The sequence below is a fragment of the Nicotiana attenuata genome, unplaced genomic scaffold (assembly GCF_001879085.1).
Source record: "Nicotiana attenuata strain UT unplaced genomic scaffold, NIATTr2, whole genome shotgun sequence".
NCBI lineage: Eukaryota > Viridiplantae > Streptophyta > Magnoliopsida > Solanales > Solanaceae > Nicotiana > Nicotiana attenuata.
In genome coordinates this window covers 216,183-235,686 of record NW_017671457.1, presented here as the reverse complement: position 1 = coordinate 235,686, position 19,504 = coordinate 216,183, and positions in this window count along the sequence as shown.

Sequence of the window (19,504 nt, the reverse complement as noted above, 5' to 3'; positions counted from 1 at the left end):
ATTTCATTTGAAAACGCTTAACATATAAATAAATTATTAAATTTGTTTGCAGAGTTCCACATAACCAAGATACAATATGCTACAATATGAACGGTTGTCTTTCGGTACAACATAACACATCTGACAATAACATTGTTTACCTGTAAAATGGTACAGTTGAATTTATAACGTGGTTTAAAGATAACTGAATCGATTTGATCCCAAAAATAATAAATAAATTAAAAAAATGCAAGACTTAGCGTTGAAATCGAGATAAAACAGCAGATAGCTTGGTTATAGGAGCAACACTCCTGAATGCGGTGATACAATTATTAGTAGACAAGAAATAAAGTGTTATTGAGCTTTTGAATAGTATATATCACAAGTTAGTCACAAAGTTCGCCTCCTTACAATGGTTGTTGAAATCACTATTTAAAGTTACACCTAGGGAACAAGGTCCTAGGATCAAGCCCTCTTAAATGACAGTTGTGGGGGATCATTGAAGAACGTGTAACGGCAAGCTATGAATGCCAAAATTCTCTATAACGGACTGCGTATTTAATACTGCAGAATATTCTTCATTGAATGCTATCGGGTGACAGGCATTCGTTTGTCTTTATTAGCAATATTTCCTTCGGGGGCTTCCCGGTGGCAACCGAAGCTACTGCCCACGGTCTCGGTTTCCACCTGTCTCACTTTCTGTCTGTCTCTGATTCCACTTGTCACTCCATTATACAAGTATTTAATATGAACTGATTTTACCCTATACAGATAGTCCCCCTTCTTTCCGGTGGCACATCCTTGTGTTATCGGAAAGTTGGTGAAGATACCTTTCTTGGCGGAAAATTTTCTGATCCCCTCTGAAAAGTTTCTAACGCTTGATTATATGCACGTCTCTCCGCATTTAATGCCCCGAACACGCGTCATTCCACGATTTAGCAACACTTTCGCCGGTTCTCGAGGTAATCATAGCCACGATTATACCGCATATTCCTTTACTTATACGCCTCATTCTTCTTCTTTTACACTTCATAGTTTTTCAAAACTCTCTCAACTTCTTTGCATTCAACTCTTCCTTGTTTTCACTCCTCATTAACCTTCTTCTTCGAAGAGTTCTTACTTCCTTCTACTAACCATGACCTCTTCTTTCAAGAACTTAAGCTCTTCAAAAAAATAAAGAAAGCACCGATGATACTGCCCCTCCTACGGTGAGAACCTTTATTCTCAAAAGGCTTAGTACAACCAAGGACTTTGAAGAGAAGTTTTCTTCCGCTAACTCCCGCACATGGGCCGTTGGTGTGTACCCTTCTTCGATTTGTCCTTCTAGCGTTCCTGCTGTGAAGGAAGACTGTGGTTGCCATGTTTGAACATCATCGCTCCCGATTTGGCGGAGCGAGTAACCTTCACTAAGAAGGGTTTTACGTATGTTTACACGTTCCCCTTCACTTCGGACCCATTCTCATTGAGCGGGGGACTTGACCCCGTAATCTTGGAGTTTTGCTTCCGTTATCTAGTCTGCCTGGCACAGGAGAGCCCTTCTGTGTGGTGGACAGTAGCTTGTCTTCGGCGGCTATGCCAGGAGAAAGGGGAAGAGCTTTCCCTGGCTCGAATGATAAACCTATACTCGCCCAAGATTTTTCGTGGGAAGTGATAAGCTTTAGCAAATGTGGTCACGATTCTTTTCTCACCAGCACGGATGATGACAACGACCGTGGATGGATGGAGCGGTTCGTTGTAGTTTCCACCAGGGATATTATCCCGGCTACAACTCCATCCTTCCAGGAGTCATGGACTCGTACACATAAGTTCAACGTCTGCATTTTCTCTTGTTTCATGTTGTTACTAATCCTTCTCTCTTTATTATTTCAGCAACTCGGTGGACACCACTAAAGGTTGAAGGCTTGGACCACAAGGTCCAGAAGATTTCGGGTATTACCACGCCTGAGACCCGCTGGTGGAAAGAACTGGTCCTCAAATACGGGTGGAAGGCAATCATGGTAAGTTGATTCTCGAACTAATTTGTTTTTTACCTCGCGTATAAGAAAATTAACTAACTTCTCTTTTCATTAAATTCAGGTCTTCCGCAGGGCTCTGTTACCGTCCCCGAGGAGGACGCTTTGGCTGAACCCACAGATGCGGCGAGGTTGCTGCAGGAGGCTTTCACCCGATCGAGTGCCATTGGACCTGCTTTCGGTGCAAGTGCTTCCACTCGGAGAACAAGCAACAAAAAAGGCGACGTTCTTTTACGGCCGAGGGTAAAAATAAAAGGGAGAAGAACGTCGCGCCCGAGCCAGTCGCAGCCACTGTGGTGATCGATGATGATCGGGGAGCCAGTGATGAAGGGGCTTCTCTATAAAGGAGACGACGACCTTCATTATCTCAACAGAATGCTCAATCTGAAGAGCTAATAACACCAATCGAGGATGACGTCCAAGCGCTCTGGGGAGAGTGTGATATAGTGGAAGATGCCAATTCTCTCTTGTGAACCCCAGTCGCTGCTCCCAGTATTGTGAGGCTGGGTACCGGGCCTCTTCCATCTTCGGTTGTTGAGCAACCAAAAACTGGCACTGTTTTTGCCGCTGCTTCTTCTTAACCTACAATGCCATCAGCTTCCTCTTCTTCTTCGCTATTCATGCCTTCAGCACCAGCAACTGCTACATCATTCCCACCGACCGCAGACACCCGAGAGGAGGATGTTCCCCCTCCCCAGTCCTCGGACCATGGGAATTTGGGGCATAACTATTCGCCGCCCTCCGTGGATCCTCAAAGGAGGAGACATATCTCCCTCTCAATTTCTACCGAGCGCCATCTGCTTTCCTGGCCAGTGGAACTTGCTAATTACCTGAAGCTGCTGGCTTCAGTGAAGGATAAGAACAAAATACACTATCTTTTGGGGGAGTGTATGGTAAACAACGCCATGCACAACGCAGCAGCGGTATGATATTTGATCCTTTTATTGCTTCTTCTTGTCTTGTTATTATAGGGTTTGTGATTTGAGATTTTCCTTTGCAGGCTAACTTCCTTGCTTCTGAGGGCCTTCAGAAGTTGATCCTCAATAAAGAAATGCTCACATCCGAGCGGGATCAACTGTTGGCCGAGCGAGATCAAATTGCTGCTCGCCTCCCAGCACTGGAAGCACAAGCTGCCGAAGCTGGTGCATTGGAGGCTCGGCTGCAGCAGAGTGAGAAAGAGGTGATGACCCTCAGCCAAGAGGCCGCCCTGTTAAGGGTACAATTTCAAGAGGCCAAGGCAAAGTGGTCCGAGGTCCAAAATGATGTTCTTGCTGCTGCCGAGAGCGAGGCTGCCTCTACTGAAAGACTAAAAAATTAGGAGGCAGCCTTGAACTCCAAAGCTGAGGAGAAGCGTGCCTAGATGGAAGAGAAGTATAAGAGGATCATGGAGCACAATAAAGTTTATAACTCCACTATTCATGACCTTGATGTCAGCCTTCAGGCTGCAAGATCGAGGTTGATCACTTAAGACAAAGCTTCAGCGCCGAGCAAATTCCCTCATTGTTGAAAAAACATATTCAATGTATAGCATGAGGAGAAAAATCTTGGAAGAGGCCAAAAATGGGCGTCATTGATTTTGATGCCGAGATCGCCAAGGCCAGTGAGGTGGAGTCAACTGCCCGAAGGGGCCTCCCGGTTCAGCCTGATGCAACTGACTCTTCTGGTTCTGGTTCCACATTCTCGGGAACTGAGGAGGAACTTGAAGAGGATGATGAAGAAGGCCAAGGTTCCGAGCCAGTGGCAAATCCGCCTACTTCTCCCGGGGCGCATACGCTTCTCTTCCCCCAAGTTCTGGGGACGCATTAGTTTAGTTTTTGAAAGCTTGAGTAGAAAATTATTCTTCTATTCAATAATCAAATCTGTACAAGAGTCATGAATTTATACAAAGAAGAGTTCTACAAAAGATGGTAACAATCCCTTGACTCAAGGAGATTCCAGATTTCAAGGGATTTTCTATTTAAACATTTTCCCAAAATATCTACATCTATATCTCCTAAAGATCATACAAATCTGATAAAATCAAAATCTTTTATCTTTTTCCTTTAATCTCTACACTCCCCCTCAAGTTGGTGCATATATATCAATCATGCCCAACTTGCTAACTAGAGATTCAAACTGTGGCTTGAATAGCCCCTTAGTGAGAATATCATCTATTTGTTGAGAAGTCTGAACAAACGGCATGCAGATTACTCTATCTTCAACTTTTTCTTTAATGAAATGTCTATCTATCTCAACATGTTTTGTTCTATCATGTTGTACTGGATTGTGAGCAATGCTGATTGCTGCTTTGTTGTCACAATATAGTCTCATAGGCATTGTAACAGGTCTTCTCAGATCCTCTAAAATTCTCCTGAGCCAAATTATCTCACATACTCCATTGGCCATAGCACGAAATTCTGCTTCTGCACTACTCCTGGCCACCACATTCTGTTTTTTGCTCCTCCAGGTCACAAGATTACCCCATACATAGGTACAATATCCAGAGGTAGACCTTCTATCTGAGATCGAGCCTGCCCAATCAGCGTCTGTATAAGCTTCAATCCTTTGATGTTCACTTTTTCCAAAGAATAATCCTTTCCCTGGTGAACCTTTAAGGTATCTTAATAGCCTATGAACTGCCTCCAATTGTTCATCACGAGGAGAATGCATAAATTGGCTTACCAAACTTACCGCGAAAGCTATATCTGGCCTTGTATGTGATAAATAGATAAGCTTTCCAACTAGTCTTTGATATTGTCCTACGTCCACCGGTTTTCCCTCCTTCATTCCATTTTTTATTTGGATCTATTGGAGTTTCTGCTGGGTGACATCCGCTCATCCCAGTTTTATCAAGTAAGTCAAGCACATACTTACGTTGAGAAACTACAAGTCCTCTTTTTGATCTAGCTACCTCCATGCCCAGGAAGTATTTCAATAGTCCGAGATCTTTGATTTCAAATTCTGAGGCAAGTTTCTTCTTCAAGGCTTCCATCTCTGTTGAGTCATCTCCTGTTAGAATTATGTCGTCTACGTACACTATTAAAACTGCTATCTTCCCTTCTTTTGAGTGCTTTGTGAACATTGTATGGTCTGCTTGTCCCTGAGCATATCCTTGCTTCCTTACAAACTCGGTGAATCCGTCAAACCATGCTCTCGGAGACTGCTTTAGCCCATATAAAGATTTTCTCAATTTACAAACTCTCGAGCCATACCTATTTTCAAATCCTGGAGGAGGGTCCATGCAGACTTCTTCCAATAAGTCGCCATTAAGAAATGCATTCTTTACATCAAGTTGTTGAAGAGGCTAGTCCAAGTTCACTGCAATACTCAGAAGAACTCGAATAGTATTTAGTTTTGCCACCGGCGCAAATGTCTCGAGATAGTCAATTTCGTAGGTTTGTGTGAAAGATTTGGCCACCAGACGTGGCTTATATCTCTCTAAGGACCCATCTGATCTAAACTTTACTGTGAATACCCATTTGCAACCAACAATCTTCTTTTCCTTTGGCAAATCTACTACCTCCCACGTTTTTTTTTCAAGAGCCATCATTTCCTCAAGAATTGCTTCTTTCCATTCGGGAACTTTTAGAGCATCCTGCACATTTCTTGGAATTTCCACACTAGATAATTGTGAGGAGAAAGCAGAGAACTTTTGAGAAAGATTTTTAAAAGACACAAAATTGGATATGGGATACTTTGCACAATGTCTGACACCTTTCCTTAAGGCAATGGAAAGGTCAAGATCACTAGAATCAGACTGGACAGGACTAGACTCAAATAAGCTTATAGGGGAGTTACCTTGAGGATTAGTAGAATCTTGGGGTTCAGATTCTTGATAATGCCGAGTAGTTCCAGTCTCATGTCTTTGATTTTTGCTCCTTCTTGAGTAGACAATAAGCTCTTTTGTACCTGCTTGATCATTTGCTTTATTTGTATTAATGTCATAATTTTTCCTTAAAGATTCAGATTCCAGATTTTCACTATTTAAAACATCTAATTTCGGTGATAAAACACTAAAGTCCTTATCTGAATAAAATCTAGAATCTGATTCTTTCCTAGGTTCAGAAAGATCAAGAAATTGAAGCGAATCTTCTCTTAATTTCTCCCCCTGAAGATGAGACTTAAAATATGGATCAGACTCAAAGAAGGTTATATCCATCGTAGTAAATATCTTTCTCTTATGTGGATCATAACACTTGTACCCCTTCTGATTTGGTGCATATCCCACAAACACACATTTTTTGGCTCTAGGATCTAATTACCCTTGAGTTCGGTTTATGAATAAAAGCAGTGCATCCAAAAACTTTCAAAGGTAAATCATTTATCAACCTATAGGAAGGAAAAGTCTCCTGAAAAACACTTAAAGGTGTCTTGAAATGTAAAACTTTTGAAGGCATTCTGTTGATAAAAAAAATGGCAGTTAGAAGAGCTTCCCCCCAGAGATACTTAGGAACATTACTAGTAAGTAATAAAGCCCTAGTAACCTCTAAGAGATGTCTGTTTTTTCTCTCTGCAACCCCATTTTGTTGGGGAGAATCTGGACATGATCTTTGATGTACTATGCCTTTTTCTAAGAAAAAATTCCCTAATGCTTCATTAAGGTATTCTCTTCCATTGTCACTCCTAAATATTTGTATCTTCACCTAAAATTGTGTTTCAATCATAGTATAAAACATTCTAAAGATCTCTTTGACTTCAGATTTGTCTTTCAATAAGTATACCCAACTAAGTCTCGTATGATCATCAATAAAGCTTACAAACCATATTTTCCCTGTCATGGCAGGAATCCTAGATGGTCCCCAAACATCACTGTGAATTAGGAGAAAAGGTTTCGTAGCTTTATATGGCTTAGATGGGAAGGAGGTTCGGTGATGCTTCGCAATTTCACAAACTTCACAATTGAAAAGAGATAGACTTTTATTATTAAATAAACTCGGAAACAGATTTTTTAAATAGAAAAAACTAGGATGTCCCAACCAGTAATGCCAAAGCATAACATTATTACAAATAAAACTAGAGTTCAAACAGGTACTTGGAGATTGAAAACTAAAATTAGATCCATCCTCGAAGACATAAAGACCTTCACTTTCTCTAGCACTGCCAATCGTCCTCCCCGAGATTAGTTCCTGAAATTCACAACGAAAAGGTTCAAAAATGGCACGACAACGAAGGGCACGGACAAGTTTACCTACTGATAATAAATTACATGATAACTTAGGAACATCAAGAACATCATGTAGGACAAGACGGGGTGAAATTTTAACTGTTCCCATCCCAGCTACTGCCGAGAGTGAACCATCTGCCACCTGAATCTTTTTATATCCTGCAGATGGGACATATGTGGAAAAGGATTGGGAACAACTAGTCATATGATCAGTTGCTCCGGAATAAGCAACCAAGGGAATTTTCGTGGGGCACTACTACTAAGAAAGACCAAGGGTAGGATACCTCTTTGGACAAATGAGCAAGTTGGTTGGCTTGGAGTGCTTCCACCTCGAATTTGTGGAGATTGCAAAAGATTATGCAGAAACTCTAACTGTTCCTTTGTGAACTGAGGTAAATCTGAAGTAGTCTGTTGGCCCTTGTCATCCCCGAAAACCTACAAGGCTCGATTGTGAAGTGGCTGGCCAAATCGACCATCATTCCCTTTTTTCTTCCAATTTGGAGGTTTCCCGTGTATTTTCCAGCATGTCTCTTTTGTGTGCCACGGCTTCCTGCAATGTTCACACCAAGGTTTTTTCTCTTTATCCCCTTCAGTTTCATTTCTTACTGCAACTAGTGCAGAGTTCTCTAGCATTTTGAAATCTGAATCTAAATTTGGTTTTAGCATCACCTTCCGCCTACTCTCTTCTCTCCTTATCTCTGAAAAAGCTTCCCTAAGAGTTGGCAATGGTTTCTTTCCTAAAATCCGGGATCTAACCTCATCATACTCCTTATTTAACCCAGACAAAAATAAATACACACGATCATTTTCTTCTCTTTTCATAAACCTAACACTATCAGTTGGACAGTCCCACTCATCATTATAGCATTGATCTAACTCTATCCAAAGAGACATCATCTCATTACAAAAATCAGTAACTTCACGCTCCCCTTGTCTAGACTTCCACAGTTTTGTTTTTACCTCAAAGATTTGTGAGAAATTTTCTAAATCTGAGTAAGTTTCTCTCACAGCCTCCCAAATATCTTTTGTTGTGGGAAGGAAAAGGTAAGGTTTACCTACAGATGGCTCCATGGAATTAATCAGCCATGCGCTGATGAGTGAGTTTTCAGACTTCCACGTGCTGGCTTTTGAATCTTCGGCTTTTGGCCTTTGAGTTTCTCCGGTCAAATACCCCAGTTTTCCTCTTCCATCTATGGCCAGTTTAACGGACTGAGCCCATTCCAGATAATTCCGTTCATTCAGCTTGTGGACAGTTAACTAGAATGAGTAATTTGATGTATCTCCGCTTAGGCTCATGATTGCACGAGTTGAATCTGCAGCACCAGTCTCTTTCACTCTTGGCTCTGATACCATGAAAGCTTGAGTAGAAAATTATTCTTCTATTTAATAATCAAATCTGTACAAGAGTCATGAATTTATACAAAGAAGAATTCTACAAAAGATGGTAACAATCCCTTGACTCAAGGAGATTCCTGATTTCAAGGGATTTTCTGTTTAAACATTTTCCTAAAATATCTACATCTATATCTCCTAAAGATCATACAATCTGATAAAATCAAAATCTTTTATCTTTTTCCTTTAATCTCTACAGTTTTTTGCTTTATTTTGCCTTTGTTCTTCTTTTTCATGCTTTTGTACTTGTGCTGCGTGGCACGATTGTTATATAAAAGTGCTTTTTCATTTAAGCGTTGAGCAAATTTTACTTTTTTGCGTTGAGCTATGCAAGGCTTTGGGTGCATTTTTCCTCGACGGCATTTGGATCCGGGCATAAATTCTTTTGGAACCAACCGTTTACTGTGAGTGTTTCATAAGAGAGGGCCCTTTTATGTTTACAGTGCTCTTGAAGGGGACGTCTCCTATTCATTCCGACACTAGCATTTGAAGTACTTGATTAACTTTCAAATGATAAAATTAATTCATCGTTTGGACAAGAAACAAGATAAAAATAAAAGGACTTTACTTTATTACTTCCATTTTCAAAAGTACATAAGCGTGTGTGCTAAAAATAATTGCCATTACTTGTGGCTAACTTGTAAAACTTGTTTCTACGGGCTGGCTGCGCAGTCCCCGGTCCCGATGATACATCTTTTTTTCGGATTTTGTAGTCCCAGTTTATGTGGCAGTCATGTTGACGTATATCATCCCCCCTCCCCCGTGTTCGAATATGAACTTGAACACAGGAAGTCTTGCTCTTCTGAAGGTCCCACTAGTGAATGGCTGGATAATCTTTGATCTGATAGCAAGCTTCATTTCCTGTTAGGAATTTTACTCCGTCTTGATTTTCTAATTCATATGATCCTTTCCTGGCAACGGCTGAAACCCGGTAGGGGCCTTCCCACGTTGGACCCAACTTTCCTGCGTTGAGCTCCCAGGTGTTTTGAGTTACTTTCCTTAAAACCAGTCTCCTTCTTTGAAATAAAAGAGATTGGCTCTTCGATTGTAGTATCTTTCCATTCTTTGTTTCTGGTCCACCATCCTTATATGTGCCAAGTCCTTATGTTCATCGAGCAGTCTGACCAACAATGCTTCGTTGTTTGCTTCTTCGTTCGCCCGGAAGTATCTCATGGTAGGTTCCCCTACTTCCACCAGGATCAGGGCTTCTGCTCCGCACACGACAGATAAAGGTGTCTCTCTCGTGCTTGACTTGGCCGTCATTCGGTAGCACTCCTGGTAAATCTTCGGCCACTTGCCTTTGGCTGCTTTCAATCTCTTTTTTAGATTTTGAATAATCACTTTGTTTGTTGATTCCGCTTGGCCGTTTGCGCTCGAATGTATAGCGATAATGTGATTCTTTTGATTTTCAAGTCTCTAAGTAATTTTATGGCCTTTGCGCCTATAAATTGTGGCTCGTTGTATGTATCCCGAATCTGCAAATTATGTTCTCCCACAGGAAATCGACCACTTCGCACTCGCTGATTTTTCAGTAAGGACCTGTTTTAACCCACATAGAAAAGTAGTTAGTTAAAATCAAAAGAAATCTTACCTTTCAAGGAGCCGACGACAGCGGACCGACTATGTCCATTCCCCATTTCATGAATGGCCATGGCGATAAAACCGAGTGCAAAAGTTCTGCTGGTTGATGCACCAATGACGCGTAGTGTTGACACTTATCGCATTTCTAAACATATGTCTTAGTGTATTGTCCCATTCAGGGCCAGTAGTATTCTGCCCTAATTAGCTTTTATCCCAAGGAGTATGCACCCGAGTGATTTCCATAGATTCTTTCATGAACTTATCTCATGACGTAATTAGCCTCGGAGGCTCCTAAACATCGGGCCAACGGGCCCTGAAAAGACTTTCTATACAATTGGCGTCCCCTGAAGCAGTAACGGGCTGCTTTAGTGCGTAGCGTCCGGGATGCCTTGGGATCTTCGGGTAATTTTCCGTGCTCGAGATAGTCAATGATCTCATTTCTCCAATCCTAGACCAAATTAGTTGCACTTACCTCATAGTAACCATCCACGTCCAATACGGAATGGATGAGTTGCACAACCATACCGGAGTCTGATACCTTCATCTCTGTGGACAAGCCCAGGTTGGCCAGCACGTTAGCTTCTGCATTTTCTTCTCTCAGGATGTGGGTGATTGACCATTCCCTAAACCGTGACAGCAGAGTCTGGACTTTCACTACATATTGTTGCATGCATTCCTCTTTGGAGTCGTAGATTTCGTATACCTGATTGACTAACAGTTAGGAATCACATTTGACTTCTATGACCTCGGCTTTCAGTCCCGGGCCAGCTCAAGTCTTGCAATCAAAGACTCATACTAGGCTTCATGGTTAGTCAATGGAACAATTCTTATGGCCTGCCTCAGGGTTTCTCTCTAGGGTGTTATTAGTACTACCCCGAATCTGGGCCCTTTCATGTTGGAAGCTCTGTCTGTGAACAAGGTCCAGACTCCCGATATGGATTCCGACACCATCATCGCTTCTTTGGTGGCGAAAGGCAGCAGCCCAAGACTGAAATCGGCCATAAAGTCAGCCAAAACTTGTGACTTGATCGCAGTCATGGGTTTATACTCTATGTCAAATTCACTCATTTCGACTGCCCATTTGGCCAGTCGACCTGAAAGTTTAGGTTTGAGAAGGATATTTCGCAGGGGAAAGGTTGTCACCACCGCTATCAGGTGACATTAAAAATAAGGCCTAAGCTTTCGAGCGGTGACTACGAGAGCTAAGGCCAATATTTTGAGGTGCGGGTAGCGAGTTACCGCTCTCGTTAAAATTTTACTAACAATAAATAGAAGATTGCATACCTTTATTTTCACGGACTAAAATGACACTTATTGCTAACTCCGAGACCGCTAAGTAAATCAACAATTGTTTGCCTTCCTCCTGTTTCGATAGTAATGAAGGGCTGGATAAATATCTTTTCAAATATTTCAAAGCCTCCTGGCATTCTAGAGTCCATTCAAAGTTGTTCTTCTTTTTTAGAAGCGAGAAGAAGTGATGACATTTTTCTAAAGACCAGGAAATGAACCTGCTCAAAGCAACCAGTCTTCCTGTTAACCTTTGAACCTCTTTCACATACGATAGCTGGTCGGGAATGTCCTTGATGGCTTTAATTTTATCAGGATTGACTTTGATCCTTCTTTGTGACACCAGGAACCCAAAAAACTTACTGCAGCTGACTCCGAATGCACATTTTCCAGGGTTAAGCTTCATGTTGTGCTTTTTAGGATGCCAAATATTTCTTGGAGGTGTTTAAGATGATCGCCTGGGTTCTAAGACTTAACCAGCATATCATCTATGTAAACTTCCATTGTTTTCCCTATTTGTTTTTCAAACATTTTGTTCACGAGCCTCTGGTAAGTGACTCTGACGTTCTTAAGCCCGAAAGGCATCACATTATAGCAATATGTGCCAAAGTTCGTTATGAATGACGTTTTTTCCTGATCCTTCGGGTTCATTTTGATTTGATTGTACCGGAATAGGCATCGAGGAAACTCATCAATGCATGCCCGGTCGTGGCATCAATCATTTTGATCAATGTTTAGCAATGGGTATGAGTCTTTTGGGCATGCCTTATTCATATCCTTTTAATATACGCACATGCAAAATTTATTATTCTTTTTTGGAACTACTACTACATTAGCTAGCCAATCAGGATACTTTACCTCCCGGATTGAACCAATATCAAGCAATCGAGTTACCTCTTCTTTGGCAAATTTGTTTTCGACCGCGACAATATGGCGTTTCTTCTGCCTTACTGGAAGGATGTTAGGATCCGGGCTTAACTTGTGCACGACCACCTCTAGCGGAATACTTATCATATCCGCATGCGATCACGTAAAACAGTCAACGTTAAATTTAGAAATTCTATAAATCCTGACCTAAGCTCGGGGTTTAATCCTATCCCCAAGTGAAACTTCCTCTCCAAGAATTTCTCAAACAATGCGACTTGCTTGAGTTCTTCCGTTGTGGATTTGGTTGCATCCGTTTCTTCTGGTACTTGGAAATATCTTGGTACTTGATAGGATTCTGACGACTCCTCCCCCTTGTTGACTTCGTTCGACTTGGGAGCAGGCGTCGGTTCTTGTAATTGCTATGCCACATGCTCCTTCGCTTTGTTACTGGAAACTAAGATCGTGTTCATCTCCCTTTCCGCCGGTTGATCTCCTCTTATTTGTTTAATTCTCTCCGGAGTTGGGAATTTCAGAAGTTGATGGTATGTTGACGGCACAACCTTCGTTCCGTGTAGCCATGGTCTTCCAAGAATAATATTGTAGCCCATATTGCCGTCTACTACTTCAAAAAGGGTTGTCTTTATTACCCCTTCAGCATTTGTGGGCAGCAAAATCTCTCATCGGGTTGTCACGCTTACTAAATTGAACCCGGCGAGGAGCTTTGTGTCAAGAATGATACTTTCGATTAGCTTCGCTTATTCCAGCACTCTCCATTGGATAATATTGGCTTAATTCCCTGGGTCCACCAAACACTTAATTTTTAAATCTAAAACGTTAAGAGAGATTACCAGGGCATTGTTGTGCGGTAGTAGGAGTCCATCTGCGTCCTCCTCCATGAAGGTGATATCGTCCTCGGCGACTTCGCAGAGTCTCTTCCTATGGGTCATTGATACCTTTATCCTTTTCGCTACCGAAAAGGTTACACCAATCCCCCCCCCCCCGAAAATCATGTTGATCGTCAGATGAGGATGATCTTCTCCTGCTTTTGAGGTTTCTGCATTTTCCCGGTTGCGGCCGTAGTTATTCTTTGCCTGGTCGCTTAAGAATTCTTTGAGATGACCGTTTTTCAGCAATGTCGCCACCTCCTCGCACAGATGTTGGCAGTCCCTAGTCCGGTAGCCGTTGGTCCCATGGTACTCGCACCATAGATTATGATCCCTTTGACTGGGTTTGGATCTCATCAGTTTCGGGAACCGTGCTTCCTTAATGTTCCTCATCGCCTATACCAGTTGCACGACATTGACATTGAGGTTATATTTAGAAACTCAGGGGTAGGTGGAATCTCGGGAGCTCGATACCTGGTTGTCCTGCAACAATCTGTTATTCTGGCCACGATCCGCTCTCATATCGGTAGCGAATCTATCCGCCGACCCGAAACCTCTGTCGCGTTCTTCGGCCCTTTTGTAGGGCAAAACCTGACTTCTAAAAGACTGTCGATCTACATCAAAATCATCCTTCAACTTTTCCTTATTCTTTTCTCGGTTCCGACCCTTGGTTGATGTCGGGAAACCGAGTTGGTCATCCTCTATTCTTATCTTTGACTCGTAGCGGTTGTGGACATCTGCCCATGTTGTTGCTTGGAACTCGAGCAGACTTTCTTTCAGTTTTTGGGAAGCGTCTGAACTCCTCGGATTCAGCCCTTTTGTAAATGCCTCAGCTGCCCATTCGTCTAGCACAGTCGGTAGTAGCATCATTTCCTTCTGAAATCTAGTCACGAACTCCTGCAGCAATTCAGACTCTCATTGCACAATTCTGAATATGTCGGCCTTTCGGGCATGTACCTTCCTGGCCTCGGCATGGGCCTTGATAAAAGAATCCACGAGCATCTCGAAGTAATCTATTGAGTGTTCGAATAAAAGTGAATACCATGTTAGGGCCCCTCTCGTGAGGGTCTCCCGGAACTTCTTTAACAAGACTGACTCAATTTCGTGCGGAGCTAAGTCATTTTCTTTCACCGCGGTTATATATGTGGTGATGTGCTCCTGAGGATCCAAAGTCCCATCATATTTTGGCACGTCTGTATTTTGAATCGCTTCGAGATCAACTCCAGTGCCGCTCTTGGTTTGAATGGCAGCTGGTGTATTTCTTTGAGCTCGGTCCTTTCAACACTGGCAGTGCGCCTGAGATTTGATCCATTCGGGTGTTTATTTCCCTCATAAACCGCGTGAGTTTGGTATTAAAGGGATCATTCTCGTTATTGTTACCGTATCCTCTACCGTTCCCCCGGCCCTATCAAAGCCGACCTCACCCCTCGGGGTGTTGTTATCAACCTTTGTGCTATTTGGTTTGCGGGAGCACCGGGAGGAACTGGACCTCTTCCATTCGCGTTGTAGGAAGCACCCGACAATGCCTTCCTCAACTCCGTCATGACCTTATCATATCGCAAGAGATGGTCCATAATAGCCGTTTGTTGTTCCCGCAGGATTCTCACTGTGTCCGCAACGTGCTCGTCTTCAGCATCATCAGGAGTTGCCTCCCGAATGTGTCGTGGATATTGCCCGCCATGGACCAGCGTGGTGTCATCCCCCTCGTTGCGGGTATCACTGATCGAATCTTCATGTTAAGGTTGATTTTCTTGGGCCTTAATGTTGTGCGCGATGTTGACATCGTTATCTGCCTTTTTTTACGATTCTCCGCTAAGAAACAAAGAATTAAACATGTTAGTAATAGATGCAAGGATCAACCAAATTACGCAACTGTCTAAGCCCCACAGTGGGCGCCAAACTGTTTACCCATAAAACGGTACAGTTCAATTTGTAACTGTCACGCCCCAAACCTGGGGAGGCGTGGTTGGCACCCGGTGCCAAACTGTCCCGAGCGAACCACTCTGTAACTCATTCATTCCTTTTGTAACTATCACGGGCCAACATGGCCACAACTCGTAATGTACAATTGTAGTAGGCAAATGTTATATTAATGAACCATCGTTCATAAAACATGAATACATATGGGCCGTCAAGGCCTCTGACATACTGTATATAATAAACCTGGTCTATAAAGCCTCTAAGATTATTTGACATAAAATGGGACAGGGTACCGGCCTACCCATAAGTCTGTAGCAAAATTCTGACACGAAGACTTATAGACATGGTTGCCCTCCGAATGAGGTGGAGTCTTACCGATCCTTTGCTGAATGCTAACCTCGTCTACTATGAGGGCTCGTCAAACTGATTGTCTATACTTGCAGGCATGAATGGAGCAACCCTAACAAAAGGACGTCAGTACGAATAATGTACCGAGTATGTAAGGCGGAACTAAAACATAACAGTAAGTCAATATTTAATTAAGGACATGGAAGAAACATGGGGTAAAGGACTCAACCTGAAAGTCCGGATAGCTCTGTAAATCATGAAATATTTATAATGTCATGCTTATGCATATAAATGTCAGGTGATGCATAGGTCTGTACATACATAACATCATCAAGCCTCTAAGGGCATCCCATCATATCTCGGCTATTGTGGGCAAAATCATCAACGTATACCAGCTGATCAGGTGGTGGTGCGTATATAACGCCATAACCTTTCCCATATCCCATATACATATATATACGTATATAACGCCATCTGGTCATAGGTCAATTTGCATGTATATACATATGAAATATGTTAATAAAATTTTCTCGGAATGCCATAAAAATCCATATGCCTTTCGGATAGACTTTATCAAGTACGTATTTTTGTGAGACCCATGAACAAATGATAGAATAATATGACACATGGGGAATCAAGAACATAAGCATCTCTTGTATTTCTATGACTAGAGTCATTTATGAAAATTGTACAATTTCTAGTTTCGTTTGTATTATTTGGATCATGCCAAAAAGAAAGATGGGATAACCTTAACCTGGAGTAGGAAAAAATTCGTATGATATTCTTGGAAAAGGTTACACCGCTAGTTGTTTGTTCTTCAAATAATAAAACTTTAAACAACCTTAGAAAGCTTAAGATAGAATTTGATATGTAACCAGATCTAATAACAAGTTGCAATAAAAAAACTACAGATTCTCGGGTCCTCTTTAAACCTTTAAGAAAGTTACTTCACTACCATGGAAGGAAGAAAAAACAAATTTGCATCAAGATAGAGAGAAGATCCCATAAAAGGGTGTTTGAGCCACACAGACACTGTGGGAGGGACAAAAATGAATTTAGTAAATGAAGTCGGAATTACTAGGTGAAACTCAGGGTGTGTGACAGTCTGTAAAAGTGAAGAGGGACACGGTGACTTCTAGGAGCATGTACAAATTTAGAGCAAAATGAAAGACCACCTCGTGAGGTAAAAGATACTCACGTTAGTAGGAATTTTGTAAGAAATGAATCATGTTGTAGTGTTTGTTAGAAATGAAAATGTCTTGTAATTGGCATTTTAGGTGCCACCTAATTAAAAAAGGCTTATGAGTCATGAATTATGACTAAGAGTCACTATTAATTCCTTCAATTGCTGCCACGTATTTTTCACTTAAACTTATCTAAATTTTATCTACCAATTTTTTTAATTACATGGTTAATCTTCCATTAAAAATTCACAATTAACCAAATATTTACATAATTAAAAATTATCTCAAGTTACTTAAAATACTACTCACTTTTAATACACATTATATAACTTATTATCATGGTCATGTGGTACCACATAAAATAAATACACACACTATCATTTTTATTAAAATATCCATGTAAAAAATACATATATTTTCTCAACTTATAATTTTCCTAATCTCATATAAAGAGTGAAAATTCTCGTACGATTAATTCTTAAAATGGTAAAAAGGATAACCTTCTTTTCTTGTGAGAAAATAATTTCTATCTTTACAATAAAGAAAATCTCATAAACTTTCTTATATAATGAGTATAATTTACCATATCCGAAAATAGTAATAATGGTAACTATCCAAAATTATACTTATAAAACTTTTGCTAAAATACTCCACTTAAAAGAAAATACCACACTAACATAATATCTAACGGTATCAAGGTTATAAACTTACAGGGTCTCAGAATAATAATGTCTTAAACCCTCTATAACCTCCTAATAGACATAATCCCTTCGTACTCATGTGGATTTACTACAACACATCATAATGCTAAGGTACGAGATGTAACAGTAACGTAGTTTATAGACAAGCGAATTGACTCGATCCCAAATAAGATAAATAAATTAAATAAAATACAAGACCTAGCGTTGAAATCGAGATAAAGCAGCATCTAGCTTGGTTCTGGGAGTAGCGCTTCCGAAGGCGGTAATACAAGTATTGGTAGACAAGAAATAAAGTATTATTGAGCTTTTGAACAGTATATAGCACAAGTTTATCAGCAAATTCGTGTCCTTACAATGGCTGTTGAAATCACTATTTCTAATTGTACCTAGGGAACAAGGTCCTAGGATCAAGCCCCTCTTAAATGACAGTTATGGGGGGGGGGGGGGTCATTGAAGAATGTGTACCGGTAGGCTATCAATGCCAAATTCTCTATAACGGACTGCCGTATTTAATACTGCAGATTATTCTTCATTGAATGCTATCGGTGACAGACATCCGTTTGTCTTTATTAGCAATATTTCCTTCGGGGGCTTCCCGGTGCCAATCGAAGCTACTGCCCATCGGTCTCAGTTTTCACCTGTCTCGCTTTCCGTCTGTCTCCAGTTCCACATGTCGCTTTATTATATGAGTATTTAATATGAACCGATTTTACCCCGTACAAAGATCAATAATAACACACATATTTCATATAGTTAAACTTTCTACGACATCTTTAGGCATATATTGAAATATTCTAACATTAAACATAACATATGAAGGAAAAGCTGATTTTTTTAAAGTTCCTGTAATCGGGCATAACTCCACCCAACAAGTTATAATTGCTCAATACCATCCATCCTAAGTTATAGGGGTTTCGAATTCTCATGTGGCCGTGTTTAGTTTGGTCTGTCTAGCTACGATTTTGTAATGCTTTCACTTGAAGATTAATAAAAAAATGAATTCTCATGTGGCTGAAAATTGTACTAGCATATTAGCCGGTTGTTTAACCCAAAAATAGATTTCTCGGTCAAAGTTAATATCAAGAAGAAATCGAGTTACTGATAACCAAAATTACTTCACTTTCTTGGTAATTTGAAGAATATAAAGAATAATGGAAATAATAGGTAAGGAAAGAAAGCTTAAAGCAGATCGTTAATCTCTCCCAGAGTTGCGATTTGAACACTTTGAATATAGTAAAAGATTGATTGCATATATTGATCAAAATTTAGATGCCTTTACAAATGAAAGTCGGGTCTTTATATAAGGGTACATAATTATAACGGTTTCCCTACTTAATTCTAGCTTGTTAAGACATTAATTGTCTTGATTGCCCGTAACCATATATAATTGTAACGGTGACATTAATGACTGAGGATTCCTCGTAACCACGATCAATGCCGATTTTCCTTCCTTATTTATAACAGATACATGAACCTTCCCCTTTTATGGTATTCAACCATCTTGTACCTTTTTCTTCTTTTCCAGTTGTCAGGACCGGTACCTTCACTGGCGGAACACCGGGGGTATTCTGCTCGTACCTTTTCAATTCTTTTAATTTACTTAATTGAATTTGCCACTTGTCACCTTGCTGATGAACCATGTGTCATGCCTTTTTCCCACCAATAAAGATAGTCCCCCACTTTTTGAATATTCTCAACTGAATATTCAGGAAGTGGTAAATATTTATGGTGAGAATTTCTTGCCGCCTTTTCTCGGTTATCATAATGCCCTCTTCAGAATCGATAAGACATACATCATGTCAATTCAATGCTCAAGACACGTGTCTCATTGTAATTGGCTTTGCAATTAGCAATGCCTTTTTAGGTTTTTTTTGCGGCTGCATCAGTCACGAAGTGACGGTTCCATGATGACAGTTATAATGACCAACTCTGATGAAGATTGTCTTTTCCTATAAATACCTTATCACAACCTTATCACACTTAATATCGAAAGTCCAGTTCTTCTTCCCTGCATTCATCTCCCTAACTTCTCATGTAGTTCTTCATCTTTTCCCTGTATTTAATCTATTAAAGATGTCATCACATTCATCAAATCCTTCTTCGTCATCAAACCCACATAAAGTGGTGATCGTTGATGAACTTCCTCCCTCTACGACCCCTACCATGAGTAAGAGAGGTGGTAGACTACGTAGTTCAAGTTCGTTGT